This window comes from Pleuronectes platessa, chromosome 24 (assembly GCF_947347685.1).
Source record: "Pleuronectes platessa chromosome 24, fPlePla1.1, whole genome shotgun sequence".
Taxonomy (NCBI): domain Eukaryota; kingdom Metazoa; phylum Chordata; class Actinopteri; order Pleuronectiformes; family Pleuronectidae; genus Pleuronectes; species Pleuronectes platessa.
The window spans coordinates 16,019,928-16,035,324 of NC_070649.1; positions in this window are offsets into that span (position 1 = coordinate 16,019,928).

The following is a 15,397-nucleotide window of genomic DNA, read 5'->3' on the forward strand; positions in this document are numbered from 1 at the left end:
AGGATCACCAGTCCATCACAGGGAGGATCACCAATCCAGCACAGGGAGGATCACCAGTCCAACACAGGGCTGATCACCAGTCCATCACAGTGCTCATCAGCAGTCCATCACAGAAAGGATCACCAGTCCATCACAGGGAGGATCACCAGTCCATCAGAGGGAGGATCACCAGTCCATCACAGGGAGGATCAACAGTCCATCACAGGGAGGATCACCAATCCATCACAGGGAGGATCACCAGTCCATCACATGGCTGATAACCAGTCCATCACAGGGGCTATAACCAGTCCATCACAGGGACGATCACCAGTCCATCACAGGGAGGATCACCAGTCCAACACAGGGCTGATCACCAGTCCATCACAGGGCTCATCACCAGTCCATCACAGAAAGGATCACCAGTACATCACAGGGAGGATCACCAGTCCATCAGAGGGAGGATCACCAGTCCATCACAGGGAGGATCAACAGTCCATCACAGGGAGGATCACCAATCCATCACAGGGAGGATCACCAGTCCATCACATGGCTGATAACCAGTCCATCACAGGGGCTATAACCAGTCCATCAAAGGGAGGATCACCAGTCCATCAAAGGGAGGATCACCAGTCCATCACAGCGCTGGTAACCAGCCCATCAAAGGGAGGATCACCAGTCCATCAAAGGGAGGACCACCAGTCCAACAAAGGGCTCATCACCGGTCCAACACAGGGCTGATCACCAGTCCATCACATGGCTGATAACCAGTCCATCACAGGGGCTATAACCAGTCCATCAAAGGGAGGATCACCAGTCCATCAAAGGGAGGGTCACCAGTCCATCACCGGGAGGATCACCAGTCCATCGATGGGCTGATCACCAGTCCATCACAGGTCTGATCACCAGTCCATAACAGGGCTGATCACCAGTCCATCACAGGGAGGATCACCAGTCCATCACAGGGAGGATCACCAATCCATCACAGGGAGGATCACCAGTCCATCACAGGGCTGATCACCAGTCCATCAGAGGGAGGATCACCAATCCATCACAGGGAGGATCACCAGTCCATGACAGGGCTCATCACCAGTCCATCACAGGTCTGATCACCAGTCCAACATAGGGCTGATCACCAGTCCATCACAGGGCTCATCACCAGTCCATCACAGGTCTGATCACCAGTCCCACACAGGGAGGATCACCAGTCCATCAAAGGGAGGATCACCAGTCCAACACAGGGCTCATCACCGGTCCAACACAGGGCTGATCACCAGTCCAACACAGGGAGGATCACCAGTCTAACACAGGGCTGATCACCAGTCCATCACAGGGAGGATCACCAGTCCATCACAGGGAGGATCATCAATCCAGCACAGGGAGGATCACCAGTCCATCACAGGGCTGATCACCAGTCCATCACAGGGCTGATCACCAGTCCATCAAATGGAGGATTACCAGTCCATCACATGGCTGATAACCAGTCCATCAAAGGGAGGATCACCAGTCCATCACATGGCTGATAACCAGTCCATCAAAGGGGCTGTAACCAGTCCATCAAAGAGAGGATCACCAGTCCATCAAAGGGAGGATCACCAGTCCATCACAGGGCTGATAACCAGCCCATCAAAGGGAGGATCACAAGTCCATCAAAGGGAGGATCACCAGTCCAACACAGGGCTCATCACCGGTCCAACACAGGGCTGATCACCAGTCCAACACAGGGAGGATCACCAGTCTAAAACAGGGCTGATCACCAGTCCATCACCGGGAGGATCACCAGTCCATCACAGGGCTGATCACCAGTCCATCACAGGGAGGATCACCAGTCCATCACAGGGAGGATCACTAATCCAGCACAGGTGGGATCACCAGTCCATCACAGGGCTGATCACCAGTTCAACATAGGGCTGATCACCAGTCCATCACAGGGCTCATCACCAGTCCATCACAGGTCTGATCACCAGTCCAACACAGGTCTGATCACCAGTCCAATACAGGAAGGATCACCAGTCCATCAAAGGGAGGATCACCAGTCCATCACATGGCTGATAACCAGTCCATCACAGGGGCTATAACCAGTCCATCAAAGGGAGGATCACCAGTCCATCAAAGGGAGGATCACCAGTCCATCACAGGGCTGGTAACCAGCCCATCAAAGGGAGGATCACCAGTCCATCAAAGGGAGGATCACCAGTCCAACACAGGGCTCATCACCGGTCCAACATAGGGCTGATCACCAGTCCAACACAGGGAGGATCACCAGTCTAAAACAGGGCTGATCACCAGTCCATCACCGGGAGGAACACCAGTCCATCGATGGGCTGATCACCAGTCCATCACAGGTCTGATCACCAGTCCATAACAGGGCTGATCACCAGTCCATCACAGGGAGGAACACCAGTCCATCACAGGGAGGATCACCAATCCATCACAGGGAGGATCACCAGTCCATCACATGGCTGATAACCAGTCCATCACAGGGGCTATAACCAGTCCATCAAAGGGAGGATCACCAGTCCATCAAAGGGAGGATCACCAGTCCATCACAGCGCTGGTAACCAGCCCATCAAAGGGAGGATCACCAGTCCATCAAAGGGAGGACCACCAGTCCAACAAAGGGCTCATCACCGGTCCAACACAGGGCTGATCACCAGTCCATCACATGGCTGATAACCAGTCCATCACAGGGGCTATAACCAGTCCATCAAAGGGAGGATCACCAGTCCATCAAAGGGAGGGTCACCAGTCCATCACCGGGAGGATCACCAGTCCATCGATGGGCTGATCACCAGTCCATCACAGGTCTGATCACCAGTCCATAACAGGGCTGATCACCAGTCCATCACAGGGAGGATCACCAGTCCATCACAGGGAGGATCACCAATCCATCACAGGGAGGATCACCAGTCCATCACAGGGCTGATCACCAGTCCATCAGAGGGAGGATCACCAATCCATCACAGGGAGGATCACCAGTCCATGACAGGGCTCATCACCAGTCCATCACAGGTCTGATCACCAGTCCAACATAGGGCTGATCACCAGTCCATCACAGGGCTCATCACCAGTCCATCACAGGTCTGATCACCAGTCCCACACAGGGAGGATCACCAGTCCATCAAAGGGAGGATCACCAGTCCAACACAGGGCTCATCACCGGTCCAACACAGGGCTGATCACCAGTCCAACACAGGGAGGATCACCAGTCTAACACAGGGCTGATCACCAGTCCATCACAGGGAGGATCACCAGTCCATCACAGGGAGGATCACCAATCCAGCACAGGGAGGATCACCAGTCCATCACAGGGCTGATCACCAGTCCATCACAGGGCTGATCACCAGTCCATCAAATGGAGGATTACCAGTCCATCACATGGCTGATAACCAGTCCATCAAAGGGAGGATCACCAGTCCATCACATGGCTGATAACCAGTCCATCAAAGGGGCTGTAACCAGTCCATCAAAGAGAGGATCACCAGTCCATCACAGGGAGGATCACTAATCCAGCACAGGTGGGATCACCAGTCCATCACAGGGCTGATCACCAGTTCAACATAGGGCTGATCACCAGTCCATCACAGGGCTCATCACCAGTCCATCACAGGTCTGATCACCAGTCCAACACAGGTCTGATCACCAGTCCAATACAGGAAGGATCACCAGTCCATCAAAGGGAGGATCACCAGTCCATCACATGGCTGATAACCAGTCCATCACAGGGGCTATAACCAGTCCATCAAAGGGAGGATCACCAGTCCATCAAAGGGAGGATCACCAGTCCATCACAGGGCTGGTAACCAGCCCATCAAAGGGAGGATCACCAGTCCATCAAAGGGAGGATCACCAGTCCAACACAGGGCTCATCACCGGTCCAACATAGGGCTGATCACCAGTCCAACACAGGGAGGATCACCAGTCTAAAACAGGGCTGATCACCAGTCCATCACCGGGAGGAACACCAGTCCATCGATGGGCTGATCACCAGTCCATCACAGGTCTGATCACCAGTCCATAACAGGGCTGATCACCAGTCCATCACAGGGAGGAACACCAGTCCATCACAGGGAGGATCACCAATCCATCACAGGGAGGATCACCAGTCCATCACATGGCTGATAACCAGTCCATCACAGGGGCTATAACCAGTCCATCAAAGGGAGGATCACCAGTCCATCAAAGGGAGGATCACCAGTCCATCACAGCGCTGGTAACCAGCCCATCAAAGGGAGGATCACCAGTCCATCAAAGGGAGGACCACCAGTCCAACAAAGGGCTCATCACCGGTCCAACACAGGGCTGATCACCAGTCCATCACATGGCTGATAACCAGTCCATCACAGGGGCTATAACCAGTCCATCAAAGGGAGGATCACCAGTCCATCAAAGGGAGGGTCACCAGTCCATCACCGGGAGGATCACCAGTCCATCGATGGGCTGATCACCAGTCCATCACAGGTCTGATCACCAGTCCATAACAGGGCTGATCACCAGTCCATCACAGGGAGGATCACCAGTCCATCACAGGGAGGATCACCAATCCATCACAGGGAGGATCACCAGTCCATCACAGGGCTGATCACCAGTCCATCAGAGGGAGGATCACCAATCCATCACAGGGAGGATCACCAGTCCATGACAGGGCTCATCACCAGTCCATCACAGGTCTGATCACCAGTCCAACATAGGGCTGATCACCAGTCCATCACAGGGCTCATCACCAGTCCATCACAGGTCTGATCACCAGTCCCACACAGGGAGGATCACCAGTCCATCAAAGGGAGGATCACCAGTCCAACACAGGGCTCATCACCGGTCCAACACAGGGCTGATCACCAGTCCAACACAGGGAGGATCACCAGTCTAACACAGGGCTGATCACCAGTCCATCACAGGGAGGATCACCAGTCCATCACAGGGAGGATCACCAATCCAGCACAGGGAGGATCACCAGTCCATCACAGGGCTGATCACCAGTCCATCACAGGGCTGATCACCAGTCCATCAAATGGAGGATTACCAGTCCATCACATGGCTGATAACCAGTCCATCAAAGGGAGGATCACCAGTCCATCACATGGCTGATAACCAGTCCATCAAAGGGGCTGTAACCAGTCCATCAAAGAGAGGATCACCAGTCCATCAAAGGGAGGATCACCAGTCCATCACAGGGCTGATAACCAGCCCATCAAAGGGAGGATCACAAGTCCATCAAAGGGAGGATCACCAGTCCAACACAGGGCTCATCACCGGTCCAACACAGGGCTGATCACCAGTCCAACACAGGGAGGATCACCAGTCTAAAACAGGGCTGATCACCAGTCCATCACCGGGAGGATCACCAGTCCATCACAGGGCTGATCACCAGTCCATCACAGGGAGGATCACCAGTCCATCACAGGGAGGATCACCAGTCCATAACAAGGAGGATCACCAGTCCATCACAGGGAGGATCACCAGTCCATCACAGGGCTGATCACCAGTCCATCACAGGGAGGATCACCAGTCCATCACATGGCTGATAACCAGTCCATCACAGGGGCTATAACCAGTCCATCAAAGGGAGGATCACCAGTCCATCAAAGGGAGGGTCACCAGTCCATCACCGGGAGGATCACCAGTCCATCGATGGGCTGATCACCAGTCCATCACAGGTCTGATCACCAGTCCATAACAGGGCTGATCACCAGTCCATCACAGGGAGGAACACCAGTCCATCACAGGGAGGATCACCAATCCATCACAGGGAGGATCACCAGTCCATCAAAGGGCTGATCACCAGTCCATCACCGGGAGGATCACCAGTCCATCACAGGGCTGATCACCAGTCCATCAAAGGGAGGATCACCAGTCCATCACAGGGCTGATCACCAGTCCATCACAGGGCTGATCACCAGTCCATCAAATGGAGGATTACCAGTCCATCACATGGCTGATAACCAGTCCATCAAAGGGAGGATCACCAGTCCATCACATGGCTGATAACCAGTCCATCAAAGGGGCTGTAACCAGTCCATCAAAGAGAGGATCACCAGTCCATCAAAGGGAGGATCACCAGTCCATCACAGGGCTGATAACCAGCCCATCAAAGGGAGGATCACAAGTCCATCAAAGGGAGGATCACCAGTCCAACACAGGGCTCATCACCGGTCCAACACAGGGCTGATCACCAGTCCAACACAGGGAGGATCACCAGTCTAAAACAGGGCTGATCACCAGTCCATCACCGGGAGGATCACCAGTCTATCACAGGGCTGATCACCAGTCCATCAAAGGGAGGATCACCAGTCCATCACAGGGCTGATCACCAGTCCATCACAGGGAGGATCACCAGTCCATCACAGGGAGGATCACTAATCCAGCACAGGTAGGATCACCAGTCCATCACAGGGCTGATCACCAGTTCAACATAGGGCTGATCACCAGTCCATCACAGGGCTCATCACCAGTCCATCACAGGTCTGATCACCAGTCCAACACAGGTCTGATCACCAGTCCAATACAGGAAGGATCACCAGTCCATCAAAGGGAGGATCACCAGTCCATCACATGGCTGATAACCAGTCCATCACAGGGGCTATAACCAGTCCATCAAAGGGAGGATCACCAGTCCATCAAAGGGAGGATCACCAGTCCATCACAGGGCTGGTAACCAGCCCATCAAAGGGAGGATCACCAGTCCATCAAAGGGAGGATCACCAGTCCAACACAGGGCTCATCACCGGTCCAACATAGGTTTGATCACCAGTCCAACACAGGGAGGATCACCAGTCCAACACAGGGCTGATCACCAGTCCATCACAGGGCCCATCACCAGTCCATCAAAGGGAGGATCACCAGTCCATCACAGGGAGGATCACCAGTCCATTACAGGGAGGATCACTAATCCAGCACAGGTAGGATCACCAGTCCATCACAGGGCTGATCACCAGTCCATTAGAGGTAGGATCACCAGTCCATCACAGGGCTGATCACCAGTTCAACATAGGGCTGATCACCAGTCCATCACAGGGCTCATCACCAGTCCATCACAGGTCTGATCACCAGTCCAACACAGGTCTGATCACCAGTCCAATACAGGAAGGATCACCAGTCCATCAAAGGGAGGATCACCAATCCATCACATGGCTGATAACCAGTCCATCGAAGGGGTTATAACCAGTCCATCAAAGGGATGATCACCAGTCCATCAAAGGGAGGATCACCAGTCCATCACAGAGAGGATCACCAGTCCATCATAGGGCTGATCACCAGTCCATCAGAGGGAGGATCACCAGTCCATCACAGGGAGGATCACCAGTCCATCACAGTGCTGATCACCAGTCCATCACAGGGAGGATCACCAGTCCATCACAGGGAGGATCACGAATCCAGCACAGGGAGGATCACCAGTCCATCACAGGGCTGATCACCAGTCCATCAGAGGGAGGATCACCAGTCCATAACAAGGAGGATCACCAGTCCATCACAGGGCTGATCACCAGTCCATCAAAGGGAGGATCACCAGTCCATCACATGGCTGATAACCAGTCCATCAAAGGGGCTATAACCAGTCCATCAAAGAGAGGATCACCAGTCCATCAAAGGGAGGATCACCAGTCCATCACAGGGCCGATAACCAGCCCATCAAAGGGAGGATCACCAGTCCAACACAGGGCTCATCACCGGTCCAACACAGGGCTGATCACCAGTCCAACACAGAGAGGATCAACAGTCTAACACAGGGCTGATCACCAGTCCATCACCGGGAGGATCACCAGTCCATCGATGGGCTGATCACCAGTCCATCACAGGTCTGATCACCAGTCCATAACAGGGCTGATCACCAGTCCATCACAGGGAGGAACACCAGTCCATCACAGGGAGGATCACCAATCCATCACAGGGAGGATCACCAGTCCATCACAGGGCTGATCACCAGTCCATCAGAGGGAGGATCACCAATCCATCACAGGGAGGATCACCAGTCCATGACAGGGCTCATCACCAGTCCATCACAGGTCTGATCACCAGTCCAACATAGGGCTGATCACCAGTCCATCACAGGGCTCATCACCAGTCCATCACAGGTCTGATCACCAGTCCAACACAGGGAGGATCACCAGTCCATCACAGGGAGGATCACCAGTCCAATACAGGGAGGATCACCAGTCCATCACAGGGCTGATCACCAGTCCATCACAGGGAGGATCACTAGTCCATCACAGGGAGGATCACCAATCTAGCACAGGGAGGATCACCAGTCCATCACAGGGCTGATAACCAGCCCATCAAAGGGAGGATCACCAGTGCAACACAGGGCTCATCACCGGTCCAACACAGTGCTTATCACCAGTCCAACACAGGGAGGATCACCAGTCTAACACAGGGCTGATCACCAGTCCATCACCGGGAGGATCAACAGTCCATCACAGGGCTGATCACCAGTCCATCACAGGGAGGATCACCAGTCCATCAGAGGAAGGATCACCAGTCCATCACAGGGAGGATCACCAGTCCATCACAGGGCTGATCACCAGTCCATCACAGGGAGGATCACCAGTCCATCACAGGGAGGATCACCAATCCAGCACAGGGAGGATCACCAGTCCAACACAGGGCTGATCACCAGTCCATCACAGTGCTCATCACCAGTCCATCACAGAAAGGATCACCAGTCCATCACAGGTCTGATCACCAGTCCAACACAGGGAGGATCACCAGTCCATCACAGGGAGGATCACCAGTCCAATACAGGAAGGATCACCAGTCCATCACAGGGCTGATCACCAGTCCATCACAGGGAGGATCACTAGTCCATCACAGGGCTGATCACCAGTCCATCAAAGGGAGGATCACCAGTCCATCACAGGGCTGATCACCAGTCCATCAGAGGGAGGATACCCAGTCCATCAAAAGGAGGATCACCAGTCCATCACAGGGCTGAAAACCAGTCCATAAAAGGGAGGATCACCAATCAATCACATGGCTGATAACCAGTCCATCGAAGGGGTTATAACCAGTCCATCAAAGGGATGATCACCAGTCCATCAAAGGGAGGATCACCAGTCCATCACAGAGAGGATCACCAGTCCATCATAGGGCTGATCACCAGTCCATCAGAGGGAGGATCACCAGTCCATCACAGGGAGGATCACCAGTCCATCACAGTGCTGATCACCAGTCCATCACAGGGAGGATCACCAGTCCATCACAGGGAGGATCACGAATCCAGCACAGGGAGGATCACCAGTCCATCACAGGGCTGATCACCAGTCCATCAGAGGGAGGATCACCATTCCATAACAAGGAGGATCACCAGTCCATCACAGGGCTGATCACCAGTCCATCAAAGGGAGGATCACCAGTCCATCACATGGCTGATAACCAGTCCATCAAAGGGGCTATAACCAGTCCATCAAAGGGAGGATCACCAGTCCATCAAAGGGAGGATCACCAGTCCATCACAGGGCTGATAACCAGCCCATCAAAGGGAGGATCACCAGTCCATCAAAGGGAGGATCACCAGTCCAACACAGGGCTCATCACCGGTCCAACACAGGGCTGATCACCAGTCCAACACAGAGAGGATCACCAGTCTAACACAGGGCTGATCACCAGTCCATCACCGGGAGGATCACCAGTCCATCGATGGGCTGATCACCAGTCCATCACAGGTCTGATCACCAGTCCATAACAGGGCTGATCACCAGTCCATCACAGGGAGGATCACCAGTCCATCACAGGGAGGATCACCAATCCATCACAGGGAGGATCACCAGTCCATCACAGGGCTGATCACCAGTCCATCAGAGGGAGGATCACCAATCCATCACAGGGAGGATCACCAGTCCATGACAGGGCTCATCACCAGTCCATCACAGGTCTGATCACCAGTCCAACATAGGGCTGATCACCAGTCCATCACAGGGCTCATCACCAGTCCATCACAGGTCTGATCACCAGTCCAACACAGGGAGGATCACCAGTCCATCACAGGGAGGATCACCAGTCCAATACAGGAAGGATCACCAGTCCATCACAGGGCTGATCACCAGTCCATCACAGGGAGGATCACTAGTCCATCACAGGGAGGATCACCAATCTAGCACAGGGAGGATCACCAGTCCATCACAGGGCTGATAACCAGCCCATCAAAGGGAGGATCACCAGTGCAACACAGGGCTCATCACCGGTCCAACACAGTGCTGATCACCAGTCCACCACAGGGAGGATCACCTTTCTAACACAGGGCTGATCACCAGTCCATCACCGGGAGGATCAACAGTCCATCACAGGGCTGATCACCAGTCCATCACAGGGAGGATCACCAGTCCATCAGAGGAAGGATCACCAGTCCATCACAGGGAGGATCACCAGTCCATCACAGGGCTGATCACCAGTCCATCACAGGGAGGATCACCAGTCCATCACAGGGAAGATCACCAATCCAGCACAGGGAGGATCACCAGTCCAACACAGGGCTGATCACCAGTCCATCACAGTGCTCATCAGCAGTCCATCACAGAAAGGATCACCAGTCCATCACAGGGAGGATCACCAGTCCATCAGAGGGAGGATCACCAGTCCATCACAGGGAGGATCAACAGTCCATCACAGGGAGGATCACCAATCCATCACAGGGAGGATCACCAGTCCATCACATGGCTGATAACCAGTCCATCACAGGGGCTATAACCAGTCCATCACAGGGACGATCACCAGTCCATCACAGGGAGGATCACCAGTCCAACACAGGGCTGATCACCAGTCCATCACAGGGCTCATCACCAGTCCATCACAGAAAGGATCACCAGTCCATCACAGGGAGGATCACCAGTCCATCAGAGGGAGGATCACCAGTCCATCACAGGGAGGATCAACAGTCCATCACAGGGCTGATCACCAGTCCATCAGAGGGAGGATCACCAGTCCATAACAAGGAGGATCACCAGTCCATCACAGGGCTGATCACCAGTCCATCAAAGGGAGGATCACCAGTCCATCACATGGCTGATAACCAGTCCATCAAAGGGGCTATAACCAGTCCATCAAAGGGAGGATCACCAGTCCATCAAAGGGAGGATCACCAGTCCATCACAGGGCTGATAACCAGCCCATCAAAGGGAGGATCACCAGTCCATCAAAGGGAAGATCACCAGTCCAACACAGGGAGGATCACCAGTCCATCACAGGGCTGATAACCAGCCCATCAAAGGGAGGATCACCAGTGCAACACAGGGCTCATCACCGGTCCAACACAGTGCTGATCACCAGTCCACCACAGGGAGGATCACCAGTCTAACACAGGGCTGATCACCAGTCCATCACCGGGAGGATCAACAGTCCATCACAGGGCTGATCACCAGTCCATCACAGGGAGGATCACCAGTCCATCAGAGGAAGGATTACCAGTCCATCACAGGGAGGATCACCAGTCCATCACAGGGCTGATCACCAGTCCATCACAGGGAGGATCACCAGTCCATCACAGGGAGGATCACCAATCCAGCACAGGGAGGATCACCAGTCCAACACAGGGCTGATCACCAGTCCATCACAGTGCTCATCAGCAGTCCATCACAGAAAGGATCACCAGTCCATCACAGGGAGGATCACCAGTCCATCAGAGGGAGGATCACCAGTCCATCACAGGGAGGATCAACAGTCCATCACAGGGAGGATCACCAATCCATCACAGGGAGGATCACCAGTCCATCACATGGCTGATAACCAGTCCATCACAGGGGCTATAACCAGTCCATCACAGGGACGATCACCAGTCCATCACAGGGAGGATCACCAGTCCAACACAGGGCTGATCACCAGTCCATCACAGGGCTCATCACCAGTCCATCACAGAAAGGATCACCAGTACATCACAGGGAGGATCACCAGTCCATCAGAGGGAGGATCACCAGTCCATCACAGGGAGGATCAACAGTCCATCACAGGGAGGATCACCAATCCATCACAGGGAGGATCACCAGTCCATCACATGGCTGATAACCAGTCCATCACAGGGGCTATAACCAGTCCATCAAAGGGAGGATCACCAGTCCATCAAAGGGAGGATCACCAGTCCATCACAGCGCTGGTAACCAGCCCATCAAAGGGAGGATCACCAGTCCATCAAAGGGAGGACCACCAGTCCAACAAAGGGCTCATCACCGGTCCAACACAGGGCTGATCACCAGTCCATCACATGGCTGATAACCAGTCCATCACAGGGGCTATAACCAGTCCATCAAAGGGAGGATCACCAGTCCATCAAAGGGAGGGTCACCAGTCCATCACCGGGAGGATCACCAGTCCATCGATGGGCTGATCACCAGTCCATCACAGGTCTGATCACCAGTCCATAACAGGGCTGATCACCAGTCCATCACAGGGAGGATCACCAGTCCATCACAGGGAGGATCACCAATCCATCACAGGGAGGATCACCAGTCCATCACAGGGCTGATCACCAGTCCATCAGAGGGAGGATCACCAATCCATCACAGGGAGGATCACCAGTCCATGACAGGGCTCATCACCAGTCCATCACAGGTCTGATCACCAGTCCAACATAGGGCTGATCACCAGTCCATCACAGGGCTCATCACCAGTCCATCACAGGTCTGATCACCAGTCCCACACAGGGAGGATCACCAGTCCATCAAAGGGAGGATCACCAGTCCAACACAGGGCTCATCACCGGTCCAACACAGGGCTGATCACCAGTCCAACACAGGGAGGATCACCAGTCTAACACAGGGCTGATCACCAGTCCATCACAGGGAGGATCACCAGTCCATCACAGGGAGGATCATCAATCCAGCACAGGGAGGATCACCAGTCCATCACAGGGCTGATCACCAGTCCATCACAGGGCTGATCACCAGTCCATCAAATGGAGGATTACCAGTCCATCACATGGCTGATAACCAGTCCATCAAAGGGAGGATCACCAGTCCATCACATGGCTGATAACCAGTCCATCAAAGGGGCTGTAACCAGTCCATCAAAGAGAGGATCACCAGTCCATCAAAGGGAGGATCACCAGTCCATCACAGGGCTGATAACCAGCCCATCAAAGGGAGGATCACAAGTCCATCAAAGGGAGGATCACCAGTCCAACACAGGGCTCATCACCGGTCCAACACAGGGCTGATCACCAGTCCAACACAGGGAGGATCACCAGTCTAAAACAGGGCTGATCACCAGTCCATCACCGGGAGGATCACCAGTCCATCACAGGGCTGATCACCAGTCCATCACAGGGAGGATCACCAGTCCATCACAGGGAGGATCACTAATCCAGCACAGGTGGGATCACCAGTCCATCACAGGGCTGATCACCAGTTCAACATAGGGCTGATCACCAGTCCATCACAGGGCTCATCACCAGTCCATCACAGGTCTGATCACCAGTCCAACACAGGTCTGATCACCAGTCCAATACAGGAAGGATCACCAGTCCATCAAAGGGAGGATCACCAGTCCATCACATGGCTGATAACCAGTCCATCACAGGGGCTATAACCAGTCCATCAAAGGGAGGATCACCAGTCCATCAAAGGGAGGATCACCAGTCCATCACAGGGCTGGTAACCAGCCCATCAAAGGGAGGATCACCAGTCCATCAAAGGGAGGATCACCAGTCCAACACAGGGCTCATCACCGGTCCAACATAGGGCTGATCACCAGTCCAACACAGGGAGGATCACCAGTCTAAAACAGGGCTGATCACCAGTCCATCACCGGGAGGAACACCAGTCCATCGATGGGCTGATCACCAGTCCATCACAGGTCTGATCACCAGTCCATAACAGGGCTGATCACCAGTCCATCACAGGGAGGAACACCAGTCCATCACAGGGAGGATCACCAATCCATCACAGGGAGGATCACCAGTCCATCACATGGCTGATAACCAGTCCATCACAGGGGCTATAACCAGTCCATCAAAGGGAGGATCACCAGTCCATCAAAGGGAGGATCACCAGTCCATCACAGCGCTGGTAACCAGCCCATCAAAGGGAGGATCACCAGTCCATCAAAGGGAGGACCACCAGTCCAACAAAGGGCTCATCACCGGTCCAACACAGGGCTGATCACCAGTCCATCACATGGCTGATAACCAGTCCATCACAGGGGCTATAACCAGTCCATCAAAGGGAGGATCACCAGTCCATCAAAGGGAGGGTCACCAGTCCATCACCGGGAGGATCACCAGTCCATCGATGGGCTGATCACCAGTCCATCACAGGTCTGATCACCAGTCCATAACAGGGCTGATCACCAGTCCATCACAGGGAGGATCACCAGTCCATCACAGGGAGGATCACCAATCCATCACAGGGAGGATCACCAGTCCATCACAGGGCTGATCACCAGTCCATCAGAGGGAGGATCACCAATCCATCACAGGGAGGATCACCAGTCCATGACAGGGCTCATCACCAGTCCATCACAGGTCTGATCACCAGTCCAACATAGGGCTGATCACCAGTCCATCACAGGGCTCATCACCAGTCCATCACAGGTCTGATCACCAGTCCCACACAGGGAGGATCACCAGTCCATCAAAGGGAGGATCACCAGTCCAACACAGGGCTCATCACCGGTCCAACACAGGGCTGATCACCAGTCCAACACAGGGAGGATCACCAGTCTAACACAGGGCTGATCACCAGTCCATCACAGGGAGGATCACCAGTCCATCACAGGGAGGATCACCAATCCAGCACAGGGAGGATCACCAGTCCATCACAGGGCTGATCACCAGTCCATCACAGGGCTGATCACCAGTCCATCAAATGGAGGATTACCAGTCCATCACATGGCTGATAACCAGTCCATCAAAGGGAGGATCACCAGTCCATCACATGGCTGATAACCAGTCCATCAAAGGGGCTGTAACCAGTCCATCAAAGAGAGGATCACCAGTCCATCACAGGGAGGATCACTAATCCAGCACAGGTGGGATCACCAGTCCATCACAGGGCTGATCACCAGTTCAACATAGGGCTGATCACCAGTCCATCACAGGGCTCATCACCAGTCCATCACAGGTCTGATCACCAGTCCAACACAGGTCTGATCACCAGTCCAATACAGGAAGGATCACCAGTCCATCAAAGGGAGGATCACCAGTCCATCACATGGCTGATAACCAGTCCATCACAGGGGCTATAACCAGTCCATCAAAGGGAGGATCACCAGTCCATCAAAGGGAGGATCACCAGTCCATCACAGGGCTGGTAACCAGCCCATCAAAGGGAGGATCACCAGTCCATCAAAGGGAGGATCACCAGTCCAACACAGGGCTCATCACCGGTCCAACATAGGGCTGATCACCAGTCCAACACAGGGAGGATCACCAGTCTAAAACAGGGCTGATCACCAGTCCATCACCGGGAGGAACACCAGTCCATCGATGGGCTGATCACCA